Source organism: Ambystoma mexicanum, chromosome 9 (assembly GCF_040938575.1).
Source record: "Ambystoma mexicanum isolate Mex_15411 chromosome 9, UKY_AmexF1_1, whole genome shotgun sequence".
NCBI classification, from domain to species: Eukaryota; Metazoa; Chordata; class Amphibia; order Caudata; family Ambystomatidae; genus Ambystoma; species Ambystoma mexicanum.
Window position 1 is genome coordinate 833,144,598 of NC_090931.1, and position 12,952 is coordinate 833,157,549.

General features: G+C 45.0%; 1 protein-coding gene across 18 annotated transcripts in view; it reads left to right on the plus strand.

The window, feature by feature from the left end:
* MAP2 (microtubule associated protein 2) overlaps positions 1–12,952 on the plus strand; it is a 680,541-nt gene that overhangs the window by 281,105 nt on the left and 386,484 nt on the right. The window lies entirely within an intron of this gene.

A 12,952-nucleotide genomic window follows, 5' to 3' on the forward strand; every position in this document is an offset into this window, starting at 1 on the left:
TTCCGCTATGTAGATAGGAGCATGAATTGAAAAGTTATGTTGTAATCGTGTGAAAATATACACAACGTAACTTTTCAATTCCTGCTCCAATTCCCATTGGTGGATAGTGAGGGATTAGAAAGATCAAAATAAACCTCAAATAGCTGAATAGCTAATGAAGTGAAAAGGCTATTGGTGTATTGGAGTATTGCATACTCCTCAAGGGAAATGAGCAGACTCTTGGGGAAAGCCATGTCTGGATATCTGATTAGATGCAAACATGTATGCACAATTATGCCTATAGCATTGGCTTATATTATTTTTGTTTTGTTTTGCTGTACTTCATATTAGGTCATTACACACTTTCCTAACTCGCCCTTATTTTAAGTCTCGTTCCTTTCTGCATCCCCCATATTGAAGCTACAATAAAGTTTGGGCATATTTCTCACAGCAAGGAGTGAAATGCGACGGGTGGGGGAGGAGACTATCAGACATGCCAACCGCTGTGCCCAGTGGGCCCTAGCCAATAAATAAGGTTCTGTGTGTGCGAGTCCTTCGCCCCTTTGATTTCCCTTTCCTTGTTCTCCTGTTGTGCAGGATTTAGAACCCAGAAATGTTGTATCTCTAGTCAGCAAAGAGAGTTGGGGCTTGGCTTTGCCTTTGTCAATATCTGTTATTTTCGAGGATTACGGATCAGTCAGTGGAGGTCATTACGACCCAGGCGGTAAGTACACCAACTTTACCACCATGGTGTAAACTATGTTTACACCATGGTGGATGGTGGATTTACTGCCCCATTCCAAGGTGAGTGGGGCGGTAAATCCCCATTTCCCATTTACCCTTCCCCATTCCCATTTTTCCCCCATAGGGCATAATGGGAGTGGGGAAGGCGCTAATTACGGCACCGTAAATTACGGTGCCGTAATTAGCACCAAGGCGGTTTAGTGCCATGGATTTTAACGCCTGCTAAAAGCAGCTGTTAAAATTGGAATCAGGCGTTAAGGGTTAACGACGGCGTTAACCCCTACCGCCTGGGTCGTAATGACCTCCATTGTCTCCAATCACAGCACACCTTCGGCCGGGGCTCGAGACCCTATAGCCCCCAACTGGTTTGTGCCTTTTTTACCCCTGGCTTTGTTCTGGGGTATACTTGGAGAGGCATAACACTGTTCCTACTCCTTACCTACTCGTATCCGGGGTCTGTTCGGTTGCGTCTGTGGCGTCCCAGGGCGCATGCTGGTGGTGTGGTACACCAGTGTGTCGGCTGGGCTGCATTAGGAATCCAGTGTGGATGATGTTGCCTTCACAGCTTGGGTCTGTATCCCGGGTGTTATCCATGTGGCTGCAGTGGGATGCCATGTTTTGATTTTCAGCAACTTTTGGCCCACTACTAATGCCTATCCATATACCGGCACATGAGGGTTAGGCACCTTCCACCAAAATGGTCTATATCCCTCTCACTCTTGACATAAGCCTTCCCAATTCAAGATGATGTTTGGCCCACATGTGGTCCCTTCATTCCAGCGTGATCGGTTTTCTTGGACGCTGTTACTGTAAAAAAGGATTGTAGACAATACGGGGCCTCTCATTGCCACCGGGTGGCTTCTGTAGCCATCCTATGCATCGCCACCTTAGGCTTAATCCTTGCTCATTTTTCTTGTGTACCCCGTAGATCCTGCTTCCTGCTTCCTGTTGTTAGAGCTGCGTCAGTTTTGCCCCTTCCCCATGCATTCCCTTCAGGCGTCTGTCCTGATCGTATGCCTGGACTACCTTTTGCCATTTCATCGTTGATTGGTACCTGTAATTGATCAGCCTTTGGTGAAATGGGGATTGGCCTGGGCCTTTTCCTCTTGCATCACTGGGGCTTCCTACTGTAGCCTCCCTATCTTCCTTTTGCCTCCCGCCTCTCAGTCAACCATGGCATGTGCAAGGCAGCACTTCCCCTACCTTACTCAAAAAAGCCAGAAGGTATTGGTACTCAGGGGAGGTTCATCTCTGGTGGGCGAGGGGGCGCTCATCCGCTGGTACCCTCGACCATTGTGGTGGAGCCAAGGTTTTAACTGTCTAAGGGGAAAGCGTGGCTACCCCATGTAATAACACTTATCCTGCTTGCTCTACAGCGTGATAAGTGCTATATCTGGCACATACCTTATCTAAAAACGTTTGCGCCAGGACCAAAAGGAATCAGGCTGCTTTTGTTCAACTTTTTCAACAATTCACATTGGGGATAAACCACTTTGGTCCATTCCATATAATCAGAGCAGCAACACTGGTGCTAAATACACTGGCTCCAGGTTTTCACTCAAGGGAAGGTTCTGATGACCTAGCCCGTGGGCGGTTGGTCCCAGTAAGCCTGGTGGACTATGCAGACAATGTTTAACACAATTAGCCCATGCAGAGAAAAAAGGCCAGTAGTCATTTGGTCTCTTCTCCAAAGTCCTATTCAGTAGGGGCCTGGTGCAGCACTTAAAAGGGTATAGGGTCCATTTTAGGGTCTGGCTGGTCGGGGGAAGATGAGAAAAGGGGGAGCAGATAGGCAAGAGGGCAATATGAGGAAGAGGAAGGGTGAGATGCCTGAGAAATAAGGGGGTGATAATGAAACAAAGACAGCATCTGACTCAAGTTAGTTAGAATCTAGCTGGGTAGGACAAGCAAGAAGAAGACTCGGGCAGAGAGGTTCCTGACATATAGACCTCCTTTCCACCACAGTATTACCCGAAGAGGCCTGAACCAAGGAACATTAGAGGGGGAGCTGGCACAAAATACAGTTCCACTGTTGCACCTCAGTCCTAACCTGATGCACCCCTGCTAATGTAGTGCAGTAACATTGAAGGTCTCTGACACAGATTAAGCCCAGGTGATGTTCTTCAATCTTATCACTCAGCCCCAATTGCTACTCCAGTATTATAAAGTCAATTACACAAGCAGTGCTATTAGTGTTGCTACTTCCAAAACCTTCTTAAGCCTTGTTTACAAATGTTAATGAAGCTCTTTTAAGGATGTATGTACACCCTAAAAAGGGATCTTGTTTTATCTTTCGGGAGTACATTTAGGTCTTAAAGAGCCCAAACTCAGGGAGCACCGGGGAACATTTTTATTTTTGGCCTCTGCATTCTGGGCCCCTGGGAAATTAGTGTCATTTTTAGTTTTGGCTATTAGGTGTGTCTGCAAGCGCTGCCTATAGGCTGAAACTATTCTCTTGGTAAGTGAAGCTAGGCGAGAGGTGACATATGAGGAGGGGCACACACCCTGTGGGTGTTGCTTGATTAATGACGCACCCATTGACTGCCCATGGCTATGCCAATGTGTGTGGCCATTTCCACACACTACTTGCCCCTCCATTCCCAAAACACAGCTTCCTGGGATCTCTTTGAGCTGGCTCTATCAAGCAGCAACATCAAAATGTCTTCACAGAGTGTGCCTTCAACAGCTTGATTTATAAGAAATATGCATGTCCTTGCAAAAGCTCCTTGCAATGAATTTCAGTTAAAACAAAGAAATGGCAAAGTAAACGGTTTTGGCTTCTGTATAGGCATTGGGTATGTATTTAGCAGGCACTGCCATAATGCACCCAGGTATTAACACTATGTGCCAGCTGTTGCCATTTCATGGCCAGGTACTGCCGTTATGGCAGTGCCTGAGAAAAGTCTAGCCCACGTCAACATTGTCGGCTTTACCAATGCTCGTTAAAAGAATACGGCTACGACTAATTTACAATTTTAACAATGCAGCCAAAACTGAGAAGGGACAACAACTACAACTGGACAATGCAGACTAACACTGTAGATGTGTACGTCATGGCTATCTTTCCAAATACAGCATCAATTCATCTCTTTATCAAGTGATTTTACCCCAAGGGGCAAGCACAAGGCAAAGCTCACCACTTCACTGTTGAACACTGCCCCTTTTGTACAGTGCCCCATTGCCCGCCCCCCTTCCCCCGGCTAGGTGGGTGCTAGACAAAATCTACAATAAACATGCACATAATTCTGTGTCAGCGAATCACGGCTGGAAATATAGCTTGGTACATTATTGCACCCACTGCCAAGATGAGTGTATAAACTGCGGGTCAAAGCTTTGAAACCTTGCGTGGCGGCCCCATCCTTGATCAAAAGGGCACCACTGAGTAGGGTAAGTCTAAGCAGACAAACCGTTCTGTTTAAAGCAGGTGCTACTCTTTACAATGCATTGATTAGAATCAAAGCATGTTTGCTTGAGTCATAGCCAGTGGTCGAAGTGTACAAAAAGAAGTAGTGGAACTATGTTCCCTGGTGCCCTGTTACGTACTCCACCCACAAACCCCATCGCCACGCCCCCCCCCTACACTCCTCCCCACTCGCAATGCAAACCCCCTAACCACATGCGCCTGCTGTCTAAGGGAACATTCGGCACATTGCCACCTCTTCCTACACTTTTATTTTAAAGCGAAACCATTCCGGAATGGTTTCTTTTTAAAATAAAAGTATAGGAACAGTAGAACTTAATTGAAAAAAGTAGAGGAACACCGCTCCCGCCCACTTCGACCACTGGTCCTAGCCTGAAATACCATTCAGCAGGTAATGTATGGTTTTGCCAACCACACTTACCTCGTCAACTTTTAGTTCTACTCCTTTTGGTCGTATGCCAACAAACATATGTATGTGTATGTTTGGGGGGGGGGTTAGGTGGGATGGGAGCAAGGCATGCGGATAGAGGGAAGAAGAAAGGGAATGAAATAAAAAAGCATTCGACCAACAGAAGGCCAACTAAAGGTCAGCGAAATAAGTGTGGTTGATGAAACCGCATAGAACTCATTCGGCCTACTTAAATAAAGTCTTAGTACTACAGTAACATCGGGTTGCTTTTTCTACTGGTGGGAACATCAGGTTATTAATGGTACAGTAAGAACATTGCATCTTCATGTGCGTAACTCCAGTAACGTCCCCCTCGTCTTAAAGTAAAGTGAAATGAACAAACGACCAAGTCTTAAGAAAGGTTTAAGCTGCTTTGCACAACAGCCACAACCCCATTAAGCATAATCAGGACAATGGGAGACATGCTACACTGTAAATTGCACTGGAGGTAACTGGATGTTTCACTTAAGTCCCCTTTTTGCAATTATCAACATTTACAAAATGGAGTCAGTGTTGGATAACGTGTAAATGCCTCCCACAGTTCGTGATTGCAGGAGACGTTTACAATAGATTCTATAGAATCCTCCTACTTTTACGAGGTGATAAATTCAGACGGATTTCGTAGGAATCCATTGTTTTCCGGACAGCATGAAAATCTCCTACTGGTGCTAAACTAGGCGAATTTGTCATGCAGAGTGGTAAAGGGCAAAACAAGTTAAGTCTGCGCTGTCAAGGTGAAAACACATTCATGGACGTGCACAGTTGTAGGGTGACCAGATTTTTCAAATAAAAACTGGGACGGGCCAACGCCATAGCAGCAGGTCTACAGTTTCAGAGGACATGAACACAAAGGAAGGACGAACATCCACATAGGACTCCAATGAAACTGTAGACCTACTCCTATGTCGGCGGCCTTATCCATACAAAGTATGTGTTTATTAAAAGCTCATTGGAGGCAAGAAACCATGAAGGAAGGGGGAGGATGTGAAACCCAATCATATGCAGTAGGCTGCTAAGTGTCAGTAGGTCTGGCCCAAGCCTACTAGTCCTTCAGAATCTGTGGTCCTTGTGAACTATCACCATTTCCCAATTGCACAGTCCATGCCATTACCAGACTCTCTGTCTGCACTGTCTTTCAATGCTGGTGACAGTTAAGGTACAAGCATGCGTCCATGTCATACAACGGTGAAATAAAATCAATTGTATTTTATGGAAAACACTTGCAGCCTTGAAGGCCTCTGTGTACTTGAACACCTGCATTATAACATGTCCGACACGAGTTTTCACCAAGTTCTTGAGATGACAAAACAATTCAGATCTAGTGCATTCTAGTTACCCAGAGACCCTGGACAATGTCTCCACTGCACAGTGAAGCACACAGGAGCTCCCAACAAAAAAACATAGGAGGCGATTCACTAAAAGTGTTTCTCAAATCGTGTGTACGCAGGGCACACGCAAGTACAGAAAGCGACCCTATTCTGCGTGTGCCATGACTCGCAAAAGTAAAGCTGTGCACACACAGTATGTTATGTTAACCTCATTTACACAGTGCACAAACACACAGGGTCAACATGGCACTGGCTCCAAGAAAGGCAGCCAACGAAACTACAACAAATACGTTTTCAGAAGACGCCTAAATACTAGAGGCCAGAGTCATGGAATTTGTTGCACGGTTCAAAGCGACTTTGCACTGCCGACACAAACCCGGATCCATGGAACTGTGCAAAGTGTATTTTTGTAGTGCAAAGTCAGTGCATCGTCATTTTTGCAGTACAAAATGACTTTGCACGGACTTTGCACTTCAAAAATACACTTTGCACAGTTTCATGAATCAGGGTTTGTGTCGGCAGTGCCAAGTCACTTTGAACCGTGCAAAACATCCCATGAATCGGGGCCTAAGTGCGGCTTATGGCTCTGTTCATGCTGATTCACTTCTTGAATGGACGCAGCCCACACACTGAGAGTAGGGACGTGCTGAGGGAGCGCCTGGTGCCCTTGCAGCCGCATCCCAGATTCACGTAGGAGGTGTGCACGTCCCTGCTCTCACTGACCCCTTATGGGTTGATGTATGCTCCCAGGCCTCCTTCCTTCTCATTCAATGATCCAATATAGTTCTAGGGCAAGAGCCCGCGAACACAAGACCGATGCTGCGGAAGCAGAGACATCATTTGCAGGTCGCCACGGGTCGTAACTGCGACCCCTGAGGTCTCTCTTGCTACCCCTGTGATCTCCCTTGCTACTCCTAAAAAGAAAAAATAATTTATTTTTTATTTTTTTGTTTTTAAATGCAAGCTCCTGGGCTGTGGCCAGAGCTCTTTGTTTCTGGGGAGGCTGGCTTTCTTGTTGAGGCCTCTTAAAAAAACAGGGGGTTCCACAAGTGTAACACTTTGAGCAGTGACCCTAAATAAGAAAGAATAGGAATAGCAAATCATTTGTCTTTCTGGAATTATATACAATAATTGGCAAACTCATTAAAGGTTTATTTCAGGCACACTTCAGGGGGTGAGTCACTGATGTAGTCTGTTCCTAAAAACATCAACTCTTCCTTTCATCCTTCTTAGGTTGATAAATGAGTACCAACACATGTTGGGTGATATTGTATGTTTATTTTTACTATATAAAGCGCTTTAGCATTAGTGTTATATAATAACACATCATTACCATTTGGCCTTGGACTTCTGCTTACATCCACACTTCCACAGTAATTTGGGAATAAGGCCCTTTACACAGTGATTTAACCATACATATGGTGATCCATTCCTGTATTAAATGTATATCACATTATATAGTGATATCGTACCATATTTTTCATGGTGTACTTAGGATGTCACTTCCTGTTTTGCCAAGTGGTGAGAGATCGTGTTCCATCGCTTCGCCTGATGTCACTTCTGGGTGGTGGGTCAAATGGCATCACTTCCTGTGATATCATCAGAGGTCAAGGGTCATGTGATGTCACTTCCGCTACCCCTGGCATTTTAGTGAAATGGCATAGCTGTGTGGAAGGCCACCTAGTAAAGGCTTCCAGTGCAAGGTCGCGCATTGCTACCTCTCCTGCCCACTTGTCAATTTCAAAGGGAACACCCCCTCGTGCACAGCAACATGCCCGCTGCATGCCACTGCACTGTCTTCTACCGCTACTCTTCCCTTTTGCCCCCACCCCCTACTCCCTCTACTTTTCTTCAGAGTATTTTTCCACATCGGTTGCAGTCCCCGCTCCACAGGCCTGAACCTGATGCACAACATACTGTGCATCGACCTATCTGCAGCTCTTTTGTGAGTTGCTCTTTATGACTGCGTTCTGACGACCGCAATCCTCCAATACACTTAAAAGTGTTAGAAACGTGCCCGGGACTTGCATATGCATGGAAGAGGTCGCTGAGGGAACTTGGCACCCGCATGCAGCACCTTATTTACGTTGTAAATCCCCTTTGTGAATCGGGGACCTGCAAGGTAACATCTGTAGGGGCAAAATACTCTTGTGTCCCTGTAAACATCGATGCTTGTAAATGAGGACCATCAACCCTCCTTCAAAAACAATGAGGTTGTGGGAAGTGTTGAGCAAACTGCTTCTCGGGGTTTTTATTCCGACTACAGCAGGCCAAGAAGTGGTCCCACATAGCCCGCCTATCTACTTTGCATGCACATTCTCTGTGACAGGGTAGACCAGATTCAGGCGAAGGAGTATATTCGTTTTGGCATGAGGTATATCAGGTGTTTTAAGTGTGCCGGGCCGGCTGGGTCAGAGCCCCAGCAGTCTCCAAAAAGTGGGGCTGAGCCAGCACCATGACGGGGCCACCAGGTCACACGACACCATGGCAGGAAATTATCCCGCCACAACCATGACGGTATATTATCCAGCCATGGTTGCAGCCACAAAGGGACATTAGCCCGCCGCCCTGATGAAGTCAGGCAACTGTGACTGACCTAAACGCCAGTCACAGCGTCTCGCAAACTGTAACTTCCTCTCGGGACCCGCGAAAGGAAGCTGCAGTTTGCACAAATACTACCACGGATGAGGCGAGGAGAGAAGCAGCCAGGGCTAATGGCTGCTAATGTAATTCATTTGTGGCAAGAACCAAAGCAAGCGTATTACTTGTTTCTGATCATTGTGCGGTAAACATTAACGCAGCTCACAGACAACCATTTTAATCAAATAGAAGGGATCACAGGACTGAGCTGGCCATGCCTTCCAAGGAGAGATTTCTGGTCTCTGTGCCCTCTTGTATGGCAGTGCGCCACAGCCATGTCTTAGCAACCGTGAGTCGCCGAGGAATGGAGGCGAGCCAGTTTAACGTTAATACCAAATTTTATTAATTGTCGTAGGCAGAGTTTTTGAACATGTGTCACATAAAAACCTTTTTTTCCAGAGTTGAAAGGTGGCAAAAACATGCTTCCTCTGTGGACTGCCAGTTTGATTGCTTTCTCATGCCATTTGCTGAGGTCTCTGTTGCACCACTTCATTATCATTTGAGGCAGACGTCACACTTCTGTGACTGGACCCTGGAGTTGGGGGTCAGGGCTTTGCAGAGCTGGCCCTGCCGATGGGCACTGGTCCCTTATACGACAGAGTGCCTGCGTTCCCCCCTCTGTCAGATCAGATAACAAACAAGCTCAATGCTATGTCCATTGCGTAGTTCCCTGAGCATTTTCCCGCTTCTTTGTGTATTTTGATCACTTTTATGAACCATCACTGACACCGAATGCTAATATATGTATATATCATTGTGCGGGATTTCTAGCTGTTGACGTTCGTGCCAATTTTGTTGCACGAGCCCAGCCACTCTTTTAAAGAAACTCATTGATGCACGGAAAGTGGCTGCAGCCAGCAATCTCACAGCCACACTTTTCTGGAAAAGTGCACATGCTGCACCTTTCCAGAGCTGGATCCTGGAGGGCCAGAGAGAATGAAGTGACCTGTCCTGTCCAATGTTCCCTCTAAGCTGTGCCCATGTGCGCTTGCCCAGCTTTCTTCTGGGTGCCGCTCAGAAGAATTTTAGCAGTGCACACAGACAATTCCCTCCTATTCTAAAAGATGTAATGAGGCACAAGCCACAGCAGCTAGGCAATACCTGCTTTTTCTCAAAATGAAGCTAAATTATACCAACCATTCTTGATCGTCTGGTCTAGCCTATTTACACTGTCCTACTATGCAAGCTTGACCTTAAAAGCCCTAAACATAGAATACACCCACACGAGGTTAACAACGAATATGAAAAAGTGGCTCAAAGAACAGAACATATAACTAAGATATCCCTGCACACATCAACCAAATGATCTTCCCTTTCCACCCATAACCCCTAAATTTGACTCTACCACACTTATACTATATGACTCTAACTCCGCCCCAGGCCACATTCAGATATTACCAGGCAACCGTGACTCTGCCGACCTTAGCTCTGCAAAAGGTTACCAGACTTAGGTACAAGTCTTGTTTTATGCTTGCTATAGTATGCATGACGTTCACGTGCATGAATTTCTGTTACTCATGGTGCCTTAGCAAATGCATTACCCACACTATACGTAACCCAAGTGTCAGTTCAAATATCAGATAGTGACTAAGTATGCAGGCTACTAGGATGTATAGCCTCATCCCATGCTTCCTATTCCTTGTCAATATGTCACACAAGCACTTTGAAGCACCCCCTTGCAAGTACCCGCATTATTAAACTCAAATATTAATTTGCCCTCTAAGGATTTTGAGTAGCCAAATGTCATGCTCAGCGTCTCCTACTTTAGCATTGCTAACATTACCCTATAAGTGGAGAGCAACATTGCAGCATCATTTACTTGGCCTGCAAGAGATAATTCCTATGGACTCTGCCTGGCATTATACGTATATAAAATGAGGGCAACAATATTCCGATAACTAGAATGCTTTGCACGCTATCTGCAACCTTTGCACATTTCCATGGGGCATAGACCGTAACAAATGATATGGTACCTCGCTGCAATACAAACATGGTTTCACTGAGCACTTATGATCCTACCCAACAAATGAAAGGTGGGGTTTGCTGCAAACAATCGTGTGTGCACTTCATAGTAATTGTGTACATGCTGATTCATGACATTTTCTTAAACTGCACATATCATCATGAGGCTTTTGAGCATGCAAATATGCCAGTTAATGTTTTATTGATACAATCACTCACTTTTTACAGAGACCTGACAACTAATATTGGAGGCTAGCGCCGGGGCAGGGCATGGGTGGAAAGTCACGGGAGAAGGACAAATCGGCAACTTTCAAAAACCAAATCAGATGTTTCGCCAGTAGATTACATTGAAGGAAATGTGTGTGTTTGCTAAAGGATAGGAAACTATAGTAATAGTCTAGGAAAGTGCACCTTCCATTTCTTTCTATGCTCAGCTGCTGAGGGCTTTTCAATATAATCATGGGTGTGCATTGATAGCATACCCATGCATCTTGTTCAACTGACATTAGTACATTTCAGAAGAGGAGTCCCTAGTTAAAGAAGAAGGTACTCAATATCTTGTACCTGTGGGCATTGCTGCTATGGACTAAAAGGCAAATACATGTGATTCAGAAGGGGCGTCAGAAGAAACCTCAGTGAGACTTGTTGATTTTTGTCTAGGCTGTGGTGAGCAAGGGTGGGCAAAACTAGAAGCTGTATTATGTGCCCTGTAATTTCACTTCCTATGTCAGGGTTACAAGCAGTCCTCTGATATACTCTATACTTGGCATCCAAAGATTTTTCAGGGAGTCAAAAAGTCATTGCCTTTGCCAGTAGGGGTATTTCATGCTTACTAAAATATGTTCTTTCCCCTTAAAATTCCCCTTGAGATCGGGCAGTATATTATTTGAGTTTCTACCATTGTCACTGATCTGCTGGTCACAGATTCGAAAAGATATCAGTGGAACTTTGTGGGTATAAGCAGGGGGTAGATTGCTATACGTTCATGGTTTCCCGTTTTTGTGCCCTGTTTTTAGGGAGTAAAATGGATAGTGTATATGGCTTTTAGCTGCAAAGCCTTTTTGAGCAAATGTTGTCACAACTCACAGAAAATCAATGTGAATAGTAAGCAGAGGTCCATGAATTCTGATCATCATATTCTGTGAGGGAGTTATTCTGATGAAATTATCGTCCGTACACAGATTTTGAGAGGCATTTTCTCCTGACCCTTGACTTTCTCCTTGAAAGTGGCACATGAACTCTAATTGACACGCTTTCCGACATTTCTTTTATTCCATTTGCAAAAAGTGGATAATGTCTGATTTCTTTGACAGCCACATCTGTGATTAGCGATACTTGTTTTTTCTTATACACAAGAGGTTTCTTTCCAGTGGTAATTAAACACGTTCAGTATTGTTTCTGAGCAGTGTTGGCAAATGAATAGCCACAACTAAACCTATTTTTTATCCTGAGCATGCAAACCTGTTTTTGGGCATACATGTTTTCCTCTCTGCTCAGAAGTACTTTTGGTAGGTACTATGGCATATCTTGAAGTCTTGGACTGGTTGATGAGCTTTACTTATAATCACATATAAATTATTTGTTTTGTTTAGCCGATATGTTTGGAAATAAGGTTGTAAGATGCTCCTTTTACACTGAGTTGTAAAGGATTGCAGTGGCTGGGAAGGGGAAATTGCCTTCCAAACTCTTTGGAGATGGCACCTCACTAACTACGCATGCTCACAAAGTGGCTTACCTCGTTAATCAGTATCGCACATGGAGAATAATGTGCGCACGAAGGCTAATCATTTCCGCACTTAGGGAAAAATAATTAGAGAGAACATTGCTCCTGACCTGCATGGCCTTTCGTCTCTGATGCTTCTCCTAGTGTCAAGACCAATGTCTAGGGGAATGCTTATGTACAGGGTGCCGCAATGAAGGGGTGATGAACAACAGGTGCAGAGTATAGCTACTGCGCATCCATATGGCATCTGTTGGATATGCACTTAGTTATGTAGGCCAGACCATTTTTACATGTTCTTCTTTAGGCCACGCCAATCAAGTCTAAGGCCACGCCCATATTGCAAACCACACCCCCAACTGATCCCCCACCCCTTCAATTTCTTACCCCACTTAAATAGGGTGACCTGACGTCCCGGTATTTGCCGGGACTGTCCCAGTATTTGGTGCTCTGTCCCCCTTTCTCAAGTTTATGTTCCCATTGGAAACTGCAGTGGTCCCGGTTTTTTTTGTAGTAGGTCTTTATGACTGGCAGGCAGGAATGCATAATCTCGCAGAGTAGAAATGCTGCATTTTCAACTTAAGATAGTGTTAGTTTGTGATGAATTCATTATAATATGTGTTTCTTTGAACAGTAACACTTAAACCCCCTTCTTCTCCAACCGCTACTGATGTGTAGTGCCTTGACAGCCACTTTGAAGAGTTAGTGCT